This window comes from Nuphar pumila, chromosome 1, assembly GCF_984573655.1.
Source record: "Nuphar pumila chromosome 1, dmNupPumi1.hap1.1, whole genome shotgun sequence".
NCBI classification, from domain to species: Eukaryota; Viridiplantae; Streptophyta; class Magnoliopsida; order Nymphaeales; family Nymphaeaceae; genus Nuphar; species Nuphar pumila.
Window position 1 is genome coordinate 70,890,523 of NC_143249.1, and position 13,758 is coordinate 70,904,280.

The following is a 13,758-nucleotide window of genomic DNA, read 5'->3' on the forward strand; positions in this document are numbered from 1 at the left end:
GGAAAATCGAGAGACAGGATCCGCTCGTCGGTACGAGGTTCGACCGTTTCTGGCGCCTTTACCAGGGGTAATCAAACCAAGGGTCGAATTTATGCCTTTTTGCTTTGCTAAAAGATTATCTAAGAATTTATTCTGAGTCTAAATGCACAAAGAATCATGCTTGTGCAATGCAATGGTGTATGCTCTTTTTGAAAAAAAAATGATTTTAAAAATCTCCAAGTATTTCTGAGATGAATCTGATAATAAAGTGAAGAAAAGGTCTCTAACTTAGAACTTTAAGATTTTAAAGTTCCAAGTTTTGGAATAATCAGAGTTTTGGGAAAAATACATCTGGACTTTGAAAGAATGTCTTTGAAATTGAGATAAGAGAGGAAGAAAGGAAGTTTCAAAGTCATAAATGGACTTTGAATTAGAAGTCTGAATCGGGATGAATGCTTGAGATGGAGTTGAAATTCTAGCTTTGAAATCAGAATGAGATTCGAGAAAGCTAAATAGAATTGAGGAATTGGTTATTGGAATTTTTGGGAACCAAGATAAACTTGAATTTTAAAATCCGGAATAAAATGGAATTGGATTTGAAAGTTGGAATTTGGGAAAAGAAGTTGATTTGAAATCTGGAATTCAAGATGGAATTTTGAATCCAAAGTCTGGATTCTAAATAGGATTGAGATCCAAGATGAAATTGAATTCTGGATTTAGAATCCTAAATGGGATTTGGATCTGAAATCTAAGATCCAAGATGGAATTGGATTATGGATCCTAAATAGAATTTGGATATGAAGTCTGAGACCCAAGATAGATTTGGATTCTGGATCCTAGAATGTATTTTCGATCTGAAGTCTAAGATCCAAGGTGAAGTCGGATTCTAGATCCTAAAATAGAATTGGATCTGAAGTCTGAGATCCAAGGTGAAGTCGGATGCTGGATCCAAAAATGGAATTGGACCTGAAGTCTGAGATCCAAAGTGGAATTGGGTTCTAACTTTGGATTTGGACTTTGAAAGTCCAAATAGGACTTTGAAGATGGATCTGGGTTTTTTTGAAAACCCAGATTGAATTTAAAACTTAGAAAAAGACTTGAATTTTGAAATTCGAAATCAATCTCAAAATTTTGGATTTTGAAGATAAGAAAATCAACTTGATTTTGAATTTGAAATCAGAAGATGAATCAGAGGTTTCAAAGTTGAATTAATGGAATTTTGAGATATTAAATTGAATTCAAATTTGAATTTGAATCTTGACAATGAATTTGGAATTTGATTTTTGAATTTTTGAGTATACAAATGAATTTCAAAGTCAAATTTGGACTTTGAATTTGAAGCTTGAATTTGGAATTTAGAAAAATTAATCAAGAATTTCAAAGTTAAATTGAACTTTGAAATTGGATTTGAGATATTGATTTGATTTTGAATTTTGAAAATGAATTTGGAATTTCAAAGTTGTTTTGAACCTTGAAGTTTGATTTATATTGGAATTTTTTGAAGTTTTGAAATGAATTTGAAATTTCAAAGCATAATTGGACTTTGAAATCGAATTTTTAATCTTGAAAATGAGATAGAATTAATTTTGAATTTATAAATAAGATTTGATTTGAGAAATGAAGAAAAAGAATCACTTGGAATTTTTGAAAAGGAAATTTTGAAAATATGATGTAATTCTATCCTAAATGATGAATGAATTTAAATAATTTTGAAATTGGATTTGAAAATCATATTTCAATCTTTAAATAAATTAAAATGAGATTGAAGATATAATACATCCCTGACTATGGTCATTGAATGTATTATATAATAACCACATTTAAATTCAAGTGAAGAATAAAATACATTTTTTGTGCTTTTATAGAGTTTAAAAATGAAATTAACTCTCAATATACCCTGACTATAGCCATTGGTATATATATTGAATTAATTTTAAATAAAACTCTGATAAAAGAGGAAAATATTTAAAGAAAATATGATGAATTTTGTAAATGATCCAGTGTGGATCCAGTGTTATTTTATAAAAGATAAAAAGCCTAAGTTTTGTTTACATCCTGACTATGGCCATTGATGTAAATCATCAACTTAGGATTAATCACCTCTTACGAAATGGTGCACGTGCAATTTGTGGTCTCATTTGTGAGAATTTTAAGAAGTAAGATGAAAATAACATGAGAACAAGTGATTTATGGTATTTATATGCTCATTCATCCTATCTAGAACTGAAAATATAAAGATTCTCATTAGCATCTAGCTATTACAACTTTAAACTGAATTTAAAATCCAAATCTAAGAAGGTCCCCAACATTTTTAGAGATTCCTGCAAAATTTCTGGTTTAACACAGAGATGAAGATGTATATAGGAGCAATCATATCGGATCCAATGAAGGACTCAAGTGTGTACCTTACACTAGTAAAAATTTCAATGTAGGTGGCAAGATATGAACTAGAATTCTGTGTTGAGCGAATAGTGAGACATATATAATATCCTAAACTAAAGGAGATGCATATGCACATATGTCTAAGTATGAATTTTATACTAAATGAGGCAACATACATGTAGAGATGCTTATGAAAGGGTGCCTATGAGAATGATCCTATTTACATGCATAGGGGGGGGGTGCACTATATACATCTAGATTAGGAGGAGCACATGGAGGTCACAACAGCTCTAAAAAAAGGGTGATGATTGTAACAATAATTGGTTGTTGCATTTGGATAATATCACAGCAGCACCTAAGTGCGATTGAGAGAAGTGACAAAAGGTACTATGTGCAGCTATGGAAATGCTACACTGCTACACTAAGAAAAGAACTACGATAAGCAACAGCAGAAATAGTATCCTACAAAGCTACACTGCTACACTAAGAAAACACACAAAAAGTTCAAAGGTTTACAAGAGAGACAGAAAAAGGTTGTAGTGACAGAAACGTAACACAATGCTGGAGAAATAGCAAAGGACCACGTATGAATACTGATACAAATTTCACTAAATAATACTAACAATTCCCAAAGATTATGAAGTATACAGAAATAAGCACAGTGACACAAATAGAAATCTATCTCAGATACTGTGAAATTAACTCAACCAAACATCCCAATTAAAAGAAATAAGTCAAACTGAACTAAAATATGACAGAACAAAGTGAAGTGTACAAACATGAAAACAAGAGCTGAATAAATATATATGGGAAAGAAGGGGGGAAATTTCCAGAAAGATGACCTCGCAGAATTATACAAGCGACAAGGGCTAAAACAGTTTGCGATAATTGCCAATAAAAAAAAAAACAAAGAAAGATGCACGCATGCACAAACACATAAACACATGCTTCAAAATGTGTACCATACCTATGTCAACAGTTGTATTTGTGCCAATCAAATTACAAGTGGGTCGATGGCACAAGCACGCCTGGTTTTCAGAGATTCTTAACACAAATTCTTTGTGGCAGTGCACTAGAGACAAGAATGTGACCCTACAGCAACAAAAGGTGAAATAATCAAGAGATGAAGGATAAAGTGGATGAGATGATTGAAATAATACAGGGATCTCTGCCCTTTGATCTGTTTACATGAGTTTAAGAAGGAAATTGAAACTCCCTAAACAATCAATTTACCAGTTGCTCCTCTAATTCCTGATTACACGGTTTTGCAGTCATAGATAATTGCAGGTAGTTAATAGAAATTTGGAGGCTAGTTGCCATATCATGCTAGCTTCCAACCAAAAATGGCTCCCACAACACGATCACATAATCACTTTCAATTTCCAAACAGATTACATATTATGACTTATGAATACAACCCAGTCAGAATCTGGGAGGAACTACAATTAATGTTAGTGGAATTAAGAAGTAGGGACCGCTCCTTCATTGAGTACTCAACAAGAATAGACACACGACCCGGTAGCAGTTTCCAACAGGAAATGGTCCTTCAAACCGATACCCATCAAGAAATCTATAGGCAATTCCATAAAACGAGCTTCTCCCCTTTCCATAGCTCAAGCAAGTATCCTGAATATCTGGATTTCTCAAACTTCTCTCCCAGAACAAATCAAATAAGCAATTAATGCATTTTGAACTCTACAAAGCGAGATGTTTTGCATCATCTGTCAGTGAAAGAAAAATGACATGAAGAGATCCAAGGAGGCCACCCAGACACTCGGTCCAAATTGCCAACTGAATCAGAGGTCTCCTGAAAAGGTGCCGAAAATATCTTCTTCAAAGGATTTCTTTATGTGCCTGCACCTGAGTACAAGCAACCTTTGGCAGCCTAGCCATAACCTGCTGAATGCATTAAAATGCTGCTGCTCCAGGACCATCAAAGAACCATTTAGTCAATATTTTGCAGAAAAAGGCTATTTGTGTACATGTACACAATTACATGCTAAGGGTCACCAAAGCAGACTATGGCAGCCCTTTGTTGAATCATAGTTATGAGAACAATCATGGCAAAGCTACGTAAGACTTGATAGATATACAAAGAAAAGGAAAAAAAATCTCTATAGAAAGAAACACTTGATTTCATCCAGGATTAGCCTGCTCCCTCCATACCCACACCAGACCTCTGCTCTGCAACACTTAGGAAATACAAAAAAAGTAGCATTGTTTTCTACAGAATCATTAATCTTAAACTGGGTTGATGTCAAGAGGTGTTTTACAGGAGGATCAAGAACGAGCTTCATTGTTTATCAGGAGCAAAACACAATAAAAGTACTTATTATAGTAAGTATTAAGAGAAAAATTGAAGGGGAAATAAAACACTCATCTTTATACCATAATACGCCACCATTGGACATACAGCTTGCTGACTTGTTACAGGACAAAAGGAGATTTATATGTACCATGTCAACGAGGGCAATGGTATCCCTGATTTGTTCTCAAAGACCGCAGCCGCGATATTCATGTTTCAACAAATCTTGAGCTCAGTTAAACTTGGTAAAAGCAAAATAAATGAAGGATAAGAGGGGGGAGAATGACAACAAAATTAGGCTATTTAGGCTATAAAAAAAAAACTTGAACTAATTGAATGGATGCATGGGTTACATAGATTTGGATGCAGGGGATATACAAATCTTTAGTGCATAAAAGCCATGATATACAGAAGAGGGATGCAAAATCAAGACGGACATCATACCTTCATGCCGTGTAAGGGATCATCAACTTAAAACAGAAAGTTGAGATTGACTGATAACCAGAACAGAGATTCAAAAATAAAAAAAAATGCTCAAAAATCATAAACCGATTATCTAAATGGAATCGAAAATCAAATATGGCCTAGAAACTGAAATATATAAAAAAAAAGAAAGGGAATCCAAACATAACACATGCCAATGAGGTTAATCCAAACATAAATACACCGAATGGGATGGATGAAAATGCGTGGATACAGTAATTCTTAGAACGATTGAGATAATCCCCTATGCTAGAAAAACAAGTAGTAGAAGCCAGCCAAACGGCAAAAGGGAAACAAGAAATCAGGTCGTGATTCAGATAAGCTATCAAGAATCGTCAGATCTGATAACGTGGGCCGAAGCAAATCACGGAATCAACGACAGAAATAAAATGGAAAAAGAAATGTAGGAATTAAGAAATTCCATTTGCTGTCTGCAAAGATGTGAGTCGATCCTCCTATATGCAGGTCGACCCTACCTCTAACACATTGTAATAAAAAAAAGTAAGAATAAACAAAAAAAGTTGAAATAAAACACAAAAAGGATCATAGTGAAACGGGGAAGGGCTTTTCATAAGAATTTCAAGGAGGAAGAAGGTGGTTGCTTACCTTTTAGCCGTAAGGAATGATCGACCTCCCCGGACAGCCCCGAGCTTTATAGATGAAATTGGCTCCGATTGAGAGGGAATGGGGCTTCTCCTTAATGGTGGTTTGAACCCTGGTTGCTGGGATGAAAGATCGACTTCTTTCAGCTGAGGCCGATGAGGAGGGTGAAACGAAGAAGAGGTGAAGAAGAAAGAGGCAGAAAATGGTGGGGTGAGAGCGGATGGGCTCAGGGTTTTCTCATCGTGCCCTTCTTAAAGAGGGGGAACGATGGTTCGGGAAGGGTAGGCAGTTGGGAATCGACGATGGGAAAGGAAGGAGATCCATCGGTGGGCGATGGAGGGTTTGGAGGGCGATTAAGGAAGCTCCCAGAAGGCCGAGAGCGTGCGAGAGAGAAGAGAGAGGGAGAGAGTGCCGCCGGCCATCCGTTCTTCCTTTCAAGGGTTCTCAAAGAGAAACCCTAAAAAGGCTTGTAACGGGGTCCCTCAGGTTTCTTTACAAATTTCAAAAAAAAAGGAAGCTCTTTTTAAGAGAATTTTGCTAAAAGAGTTTTTTTTACAAAAGTGATTTTTTATAAAAAGGCCTATTTTATTAATTTTGTTTTTTTTTGTATTTTTCTCTTCCTTTTGATTTTTTTTGCTCTTTTTCTTCATTTTCTATATTTTTTGATATTTTGGAATAAAACTCTAAAGTTTTACGAGAAAACAAGATTAAAAACTAATTTTTTTTGTATTTTCGCAGAATATTTATGAAAGAGAGTTTTTCTAATAATTCAAGGCTATTTTGGAAAAATTTCTTTAGAAAATGGGTTTATATCCAGATTTTTAGGAAATATTCGAGGTTTAAAACCTCGAATTGAGAAATACCGGGTTGTGGATCCAACAGGATACCAGATGAACTGTCTGAGCTTTTCAAGAATTATCTTTGATATTTTGAAATTTTAATTTGAAAATTTGGATAACGAGGCTCAGATTTGGATTTTAAACACTGGGTTTGGATCCAAAATCAAATTGGATATGTCAATACGGAATTTAATCCAGAAAATCTGAAGAATAACTGAAATTTAGCTTTGAAATTATTTTGATTTTCTCAGAAAATGGGGTAAGGGGCAAAAAGGTCATTTTTACAAAACTTTGAAAAATTTGGGGTGTTCACACTATCCACAGTCACGAGCTGGAGCCTAGGGCTCAAACCAGCTGCAGCAAGGTGGGCTGGGCTCCTGTCATAGGTCGGCCCCATCCTGCCAACCACTTGGGTAACCCAAATGCGCCAACCACGAACCAAAAAAAAAAAAAAAACAACAAAAACAAGGAAAAGGGGAAACAAACACCAGAGGGATGAGGGGCTTTTCCACATCTAATAGGGCCTGGTCACGCCGTGACCCAAGCCAAAAGCATGGCTCCAGCACCAGTCCCAATGTGTTGGGACTGGGTTGAACCCAACGCGCCAAGCGTTTCAAGGGGGGTGTTGACGGCTGCAGCACACCAGTTGTGCTTGCATGCATTGCAAGAGGGTGCTAAAGGAGCTGGGTGTGTGCTGGACAAGCCCAGCTCGGTCCAGTACACCCCAGCAAGGGTAACACGTTAAAAACCTAGCTATGACAGCCATAGGCATACAGGGCTGGAGCTAAAATAAATAAAAAAAAATGTGAAGGGAAAGAAGCTGGAAAACGACATTGTTAAACCAACAGAATATGCTTTCAAAGAAAATGGCATGCACAATGCAACCAAAGGCAAAAATATTTGGCAAAAGAAATGGAAAGAAACTCTTACACATGAACAAAGATAAACAAATGACAAAAAGAAAAACCATGGAAAGAAGCTGGCTTTGCTAAATCCGTCGAAGGAGCATGCACGCATAGGTGCATTCGCATCCTCGACTTCATGATTTGTCGACATGAACAAAATGGAATGATTCTTCACCTTCGAAGCTGGAAATGGAGGTGGTAAGCAGCTGCCTTCACGCCAAGGGTGGGACACTCCCACGGTTGGCGGAAGAAGAAAGTGAGAGAGGAGAGTGGGAGAGAGAATGAGAGAGAAGAGAGTGAGATTTTAGAAAAATCCCCCCTCTAATGGGGGGCTCGACTTTTTCTAAAGGGTTTTGAAGTAGGCTGAGCTGAGATGGAGGGTGGGAAAACACCCATCCAAGATGTAGGGCTGGGGTGGAACACGGTTTTCCACCGCTGCCCAGCCCTTCCATTCATTTTAGGGGATTCAAATTTGCTTTTTAGTATTTACAGGATTGCCATGGGGCTGCCGTCCCATGCTTCCAATGAGATGCATTCTAATCTAATGATGGTTCTTCCCTCTTGGGAAGAGCCCTTGGGATCTCTCTTGAGTCTCAAGGCAAGCACTCAAGTTCCACGCCAAACCCAAGAGGGAATGGCGCCCCTCTATGCCAAAACGTCATCTCCTTTCAAGCCATGACATGACATTATTAATTAGATTAATTAAAAATTTTCTTTTTAATAATTTGGGTAGGGCCAATCGTGGCCCTTCCTTTATGAGCTACTAAAATCTCTTACAATGATGCCACTAACCCAGCTGATCAACGTGACCTGCTGGTTCCATGGTCGTGGTCGTCCCAAGGCCCTCCTGAAAGGATGAATATGACCTTGGTCGACCTTGACCAATGAAAGAATAAACTGTCTATAATAGCGATTTTATTTTTAATTAAATTTCAAGTGTTTTTCCATGATGTGCAATAATTTTATTTTATATTATCAATGTAAATGATATTACAAAGCTACTCAAGCAACGAAATCTTCGTTTCGAACGAATTAGGTCTCATTTAGGCCCTCGCTAAATTTCTAAGTGATCTCTCGTAATTCACATGCATTGACGGGGTTTTTTCGTTGTTCGGACCTCAAATTCGGGGTAAACCACCATAAACCTATTTCAAACTTGCCCTAAAAATTTTGGGGGTTAATTTGCTCTAGATTTCCCTCAATTGCCTTTTTACATAAAATTACGCCATTTAACCCGTATCTCAATATAGGCTAAATTACAAAAATTGCCAAAACCATAAAATTTCATCGATCTCAACACAATTTACGTAATGTTATCACAAAATAAACCATGGACCTTACTTCCTCCCCTCCTTAAAAAGGATTTTGTCCGCGAAATCACCCTTAGGAGGTTACAAAAAGTTCTGAATATTTCTCTCTCATGCTCGCTTCTGGTTCCCATGTGCATTCTTTGATGCCATGGTGCTGCCAACGTATCTTAACTAGTGGAATAGTCTTGGTATGCAAAACCTGATCTCGTCGATCAACTATCTCGATAGGCCGTTCTGCCATAGTCAGATCTTCCTGGAATGTACTTCCTTAGCATCGACACATGAAAAACATTGTGAATGTGGGCATGCTGTGGAGGTAACTCGACACAATATGCCACTTCACCGATCCTTGCCAAAATCTCAAACGGTCCAACATATCTCGGACTCAACTTCCCTTTCTTGCCGAAACGAAACACACTCTTAGTCGGTGAAACTCTGACAAAAACCATGTCACCAACTTCAAAAGATAACTCGCGTCGCCTCTTATCGGCATAACTCTTCTGTCTATCTTGCACTGCCTTCAAGCATTCTCGAATCTTCTGCACCTGCTGAGTATAGTGCTGAAGAACAATCGGCGATTCTCTCGATCTGTTGCTAATATCGTCCCAATAAGATGGTGATCGACAAGGTCTCCCATACAATGCTTCGTACGGGGTCATCCCGATACTAGCATGGTAACTGTTATTATATGTGAACTCAACCAAACACAGGTGTGAATCCCATTCACCCTTCTAGTCGAGCATACAGGCTCGCAACATGTCTTCTAGCGTCTGAATAGTCCATTCGGATTGTCCATCCATCTGGGGATGAAAGGATGTACTGAACTTCAACTTCGTCCCCAAAGCAGACTGCAACTGACCCCATAGTCGCGATGTAAACCGGGGATCACGATCAGAAATAATCGATCTCGGCACACCATGTCGTCGCACAATCTCTCTGACGTACAAGTCAGCTAGACTCTCGAGAGATTGACTGATCCTGATAGGCAAGAAATGGGCAGACTTGGTGAGTCTGTCCATGACTACCCAAATCGCATCATGCTTACGTCTCGTATGTGGTAAACCTACCACAAAATCCATCGTAACATCTTCCCACTTCCATTGAGGAATCTCGATTCTCTACATGGAACCACCAAGTCGCTGGTGTTTCGCTTTGACCTGGTGACAAGTCAAACATCTCGCAACGTACGCTGTTATCTTGCGCTTCATGCCATTCTACCAATACTTTCGCTGCAAGTCCTCAAACATCTTCATTCTGCTTGGATGAATCGTATATCTCGACATATGCGTTTCATCAAGAATCTCTTTCTTCAGCTCAGGGTCACTCAGAACCTAAAGACGATCTCTCATACGAATGCTTCCATCATCTGACACACTAAAGAAAGAATCTGCTAGTGCTGCCAAGGCTAAAAACTTACCATGTTGGTCGTCAAGCTTCTGAGCCTCTATGATTCTCGGCAAAAATTCTGATCGAATGGTCAGACCAGACAATCTGATCGAACTGCCTCCAACTGAAAAAGGCTTCCAAGCTACGAAATCCTCAATCAGCTTCTGGCTCCACACGAGACTAGCTAGAACACCACTCGATTTGCGACTAAGCGCATCTGCCACAATGTTCGCCTTACCAAGATGGTAAGACAACGTAAAGTCGTAATCCTTGATGAATTCGAGCCAACGTCGCTGTCTCATATTTAACTCCTTCTGAGAGAACAGATATTTAAGACTCTTGTGGTCTAAGAAGACCTCGAACGATTCTCCATATAGATAATGTCGCCACAATTTCAGAGCAAACACAACTGCTGCTAGCTCCAAATCGTGTGTCGGGTAATTCTTCTCATGGGTCTTCAACTGTCTAGAAGCATAGGCAATCACTCTGCCGTGCTGCATTAGCACGCAACCCAATCTGGTACCAGAGGCATCTGTGTACACCACAAAACCACCTCTGCCTGACGGTAAAGCTAACACCGGCGAGGTCGTCAGCTTTGACTTCAAGATCTGGAAACTATCTTCATAAGCGTTGTTCCACTTGAACTTGATACCTTTACGCAAAAGCTTCGTCAAAGGTAGAGCAATCCTCGAAAAGTCTTGGATGAATCATCGATAATAATCTGCCAATCCAAGAAAACTGCGAATCTTTGACACATTTTGAGGCTGCTTCCAGCCTAGAACTGCTTCAACCTTAGCTGGATCGACTGACACTCCGTCCTTGGATATCACGTGCCCAAGAAACATAACTCGCTCAAGCCAAAACTCGCACTTGGAGAACTTGGCAAACAACTGATGCTCACGAAAAATGCTCAAAACAATACGCAAGTGCTCTCGATGTTGCTCAGGACTCTCTGAGTAGACCAAGATGTCGTCAATGAACACGATCATGAACGTATCCACAAAGTGACTAAAAATCCGGTTCACCAGATCCATGAATGTTGTTGGAGCATTTGTGAGGCCAAAAGGCATCACCACAAACTAGTATAAACCATACCTTGTTCGGAAAGCTGTCTTCGCAATGTCTTCTTCTCAGATACGAAGTTGATGATAACCTGACCTAAGGTCAATCTTCGAGAAAATCTTTGCCCTCTGTAACTGATCGAAAAGATCTTCGATCCTGGGCAACGGATATTTGTTCTTGATTGTCGCTTGGTTGAGCATCCGATAGTCGATGCACAATCTCAAGGATCCATCCTTCTTCTTCACGAACAACACTGGTGCTCCCCACGGGGAAGCACTGGGTCAAATAAAACCCTGATCTAAGAGTTCTTCCAACTATCGCTTCAATTCCTCAAGCTCTGTCGGAGCCATACGGTAAGGTGTCTTGGAAATAGGAGTAGTTTCAGGCAACAACTCGATACAAAATTCGATTTTTCGCTTCGGAGGTAAACCAGGTAATTCCTCCGGAAATATATCAGAAAATTCTCGGACCACGTCCAAGTCATCAATCGAAACCATCTCCTGTTCGACTGGGGCAATACTGACCAAGAATGCAGTACCCCCATTCCACAATTACTTTCGGGCCTTGAAGGAAGAAATCATACGACTATCGTGCAAAGGTCGATGAAGCTTGATCTCCAAGACAGTACGATCAGGCTTGAAAAAGAACAACCTTGCCTTCTCGATAGAAGACTTGAGCGTGATACTCAAAGAGCCAATCCATGCCTAGAATGACATCAAACTCAGTCATGTCTAGCAGGATCACATGAGCTGACAGGTTTTGTCCTGCCACTGACACCTCAAAGCTTGGAATATACGAATCACAAAAAAACTTATCACCAGTTGGAGTGCGGACCTCCAACGGGTAATTCAAGGACTCTACAGTCAAAGGTAAAGTACTGGCAAATCTAGCAACTATGAAAGAATGCAAAGCACCACAATCAAACAATGTAAAGGCTGCATGTCCGGCGACTGAGATAGTACCTTGGACCAATTCTTCCTTGGTCACTTGCTCTACAGTTGCCGCGTAAGCACGTCCGGCAATGACTTTCTGGTTGGTCTGCTTCGGCTGATGCTGTTGTTGTTGCTGATACGGCTGAGGCTGCCTCTGCTGCGCCTGCTGAGAAGTTCCTGGCATATTTCTTCGCTAGTCATCCGCTTGTTTCTTCCTACAGTCCCTAATGTAATGGCCCATCTTACCACAGTAAAGACATCCGCCCGTGTCACGTGGGCAGGGTCGTCCTGGATTATCAGTGGTGCACTTTGGACAACCTGTCGCAGTGATCTGCCTCTGCGGCTGCTGGTACAGGCGCTGCTGTTGTTGATGTTGGGGTCGTCGATTTTGGTACTGTTGTTGGTTGTTGTTGTTTCAATTCTTCTTTGACGGGGGATGGAACTTCCTTCCACCCTAATTCCTCTGAAACTGTCGCTTCCTAGGCCAACTCTTTTGGCATGGATGATGTTGCTGCTGTCCTCGAGATGCGGGAGCCTTCTGAGATTCCGTCCAATCGTGCTCTAATAAGGAGGTTGTCTCCAAAGCCTCGTCCACTGTTGTCGGTGCACGCATGTACACCTTTGTTCGCAGAACCGGCTTTAGACCTCGAGCAAACTTCAGTGCTCGCTCCTTCTCGGTGGTATACAAATTCGGGCAGAATCTTTCTAAACTGTGGAAATAAGTGATATACTCCGCGAGTGACGAACTTCCTTGCTATAGACCGAGAAACTCTTGCATCTTCCTACTCCTCTCGTGAGTCGAAAAATATGCAGCATAGAAAGCTTCGACGAACTGCTCCCATTCGATCGGCTGGTTGTCAAACTTAATCTCCCAGGTGGTAGCCCACCACCTTTCAGCATACTTTCTGAGACGATACGTCCCGAAGTCAACTTTGCGATTGTCGCCGACTTGAAGAACATGGAAGATCCGCTCCATCTCTTGTATCCAATCTTCAGCTACCTCTGGTGTCGTCTTCCCGTCGAATGATGGAGGATTCATGCTCATGAACTGTTTATACGGTACAACTGCTGCTGGAACTTGGGCAGGAACTCCCTGACCCTAGGTGGCCTGCTGAATATGCTCGCCCATGTTTCGCATTGTCTCTGCCTGGCGTCCAACTACCTCTGTAAGGTTGTTGAGAGTTTTCATGAGATCATCACATCTCGTACGCCATGCCATCTAAATAAGCAACATTACACATAAGCAACTGGACAAGTACTCAGAGATAGGAAATTCATTTCATTAATAGAAAAATTGCATGCATTACAAAAACACCCTTCATCCAGATAGGGTTAATCAAACACTGCTAACAACTTAAGCAAAATTCAAAAACGAAACACTGACTCAATGTTTCTAACAACACAACACAATATTCTCAAGACTGGCTAGTGTAGAAATGTCTGTAGTCCTTCCGACTTCCATAGTGTCGCAGCCTGATACGGGGAGGAGAAGCAGGAGTCCTCAACGGCGTATCAGAAATCTCTTGGACTTCCATCAGTACCGGCGGCACCGAAGGTTCCGGCACGTACTCC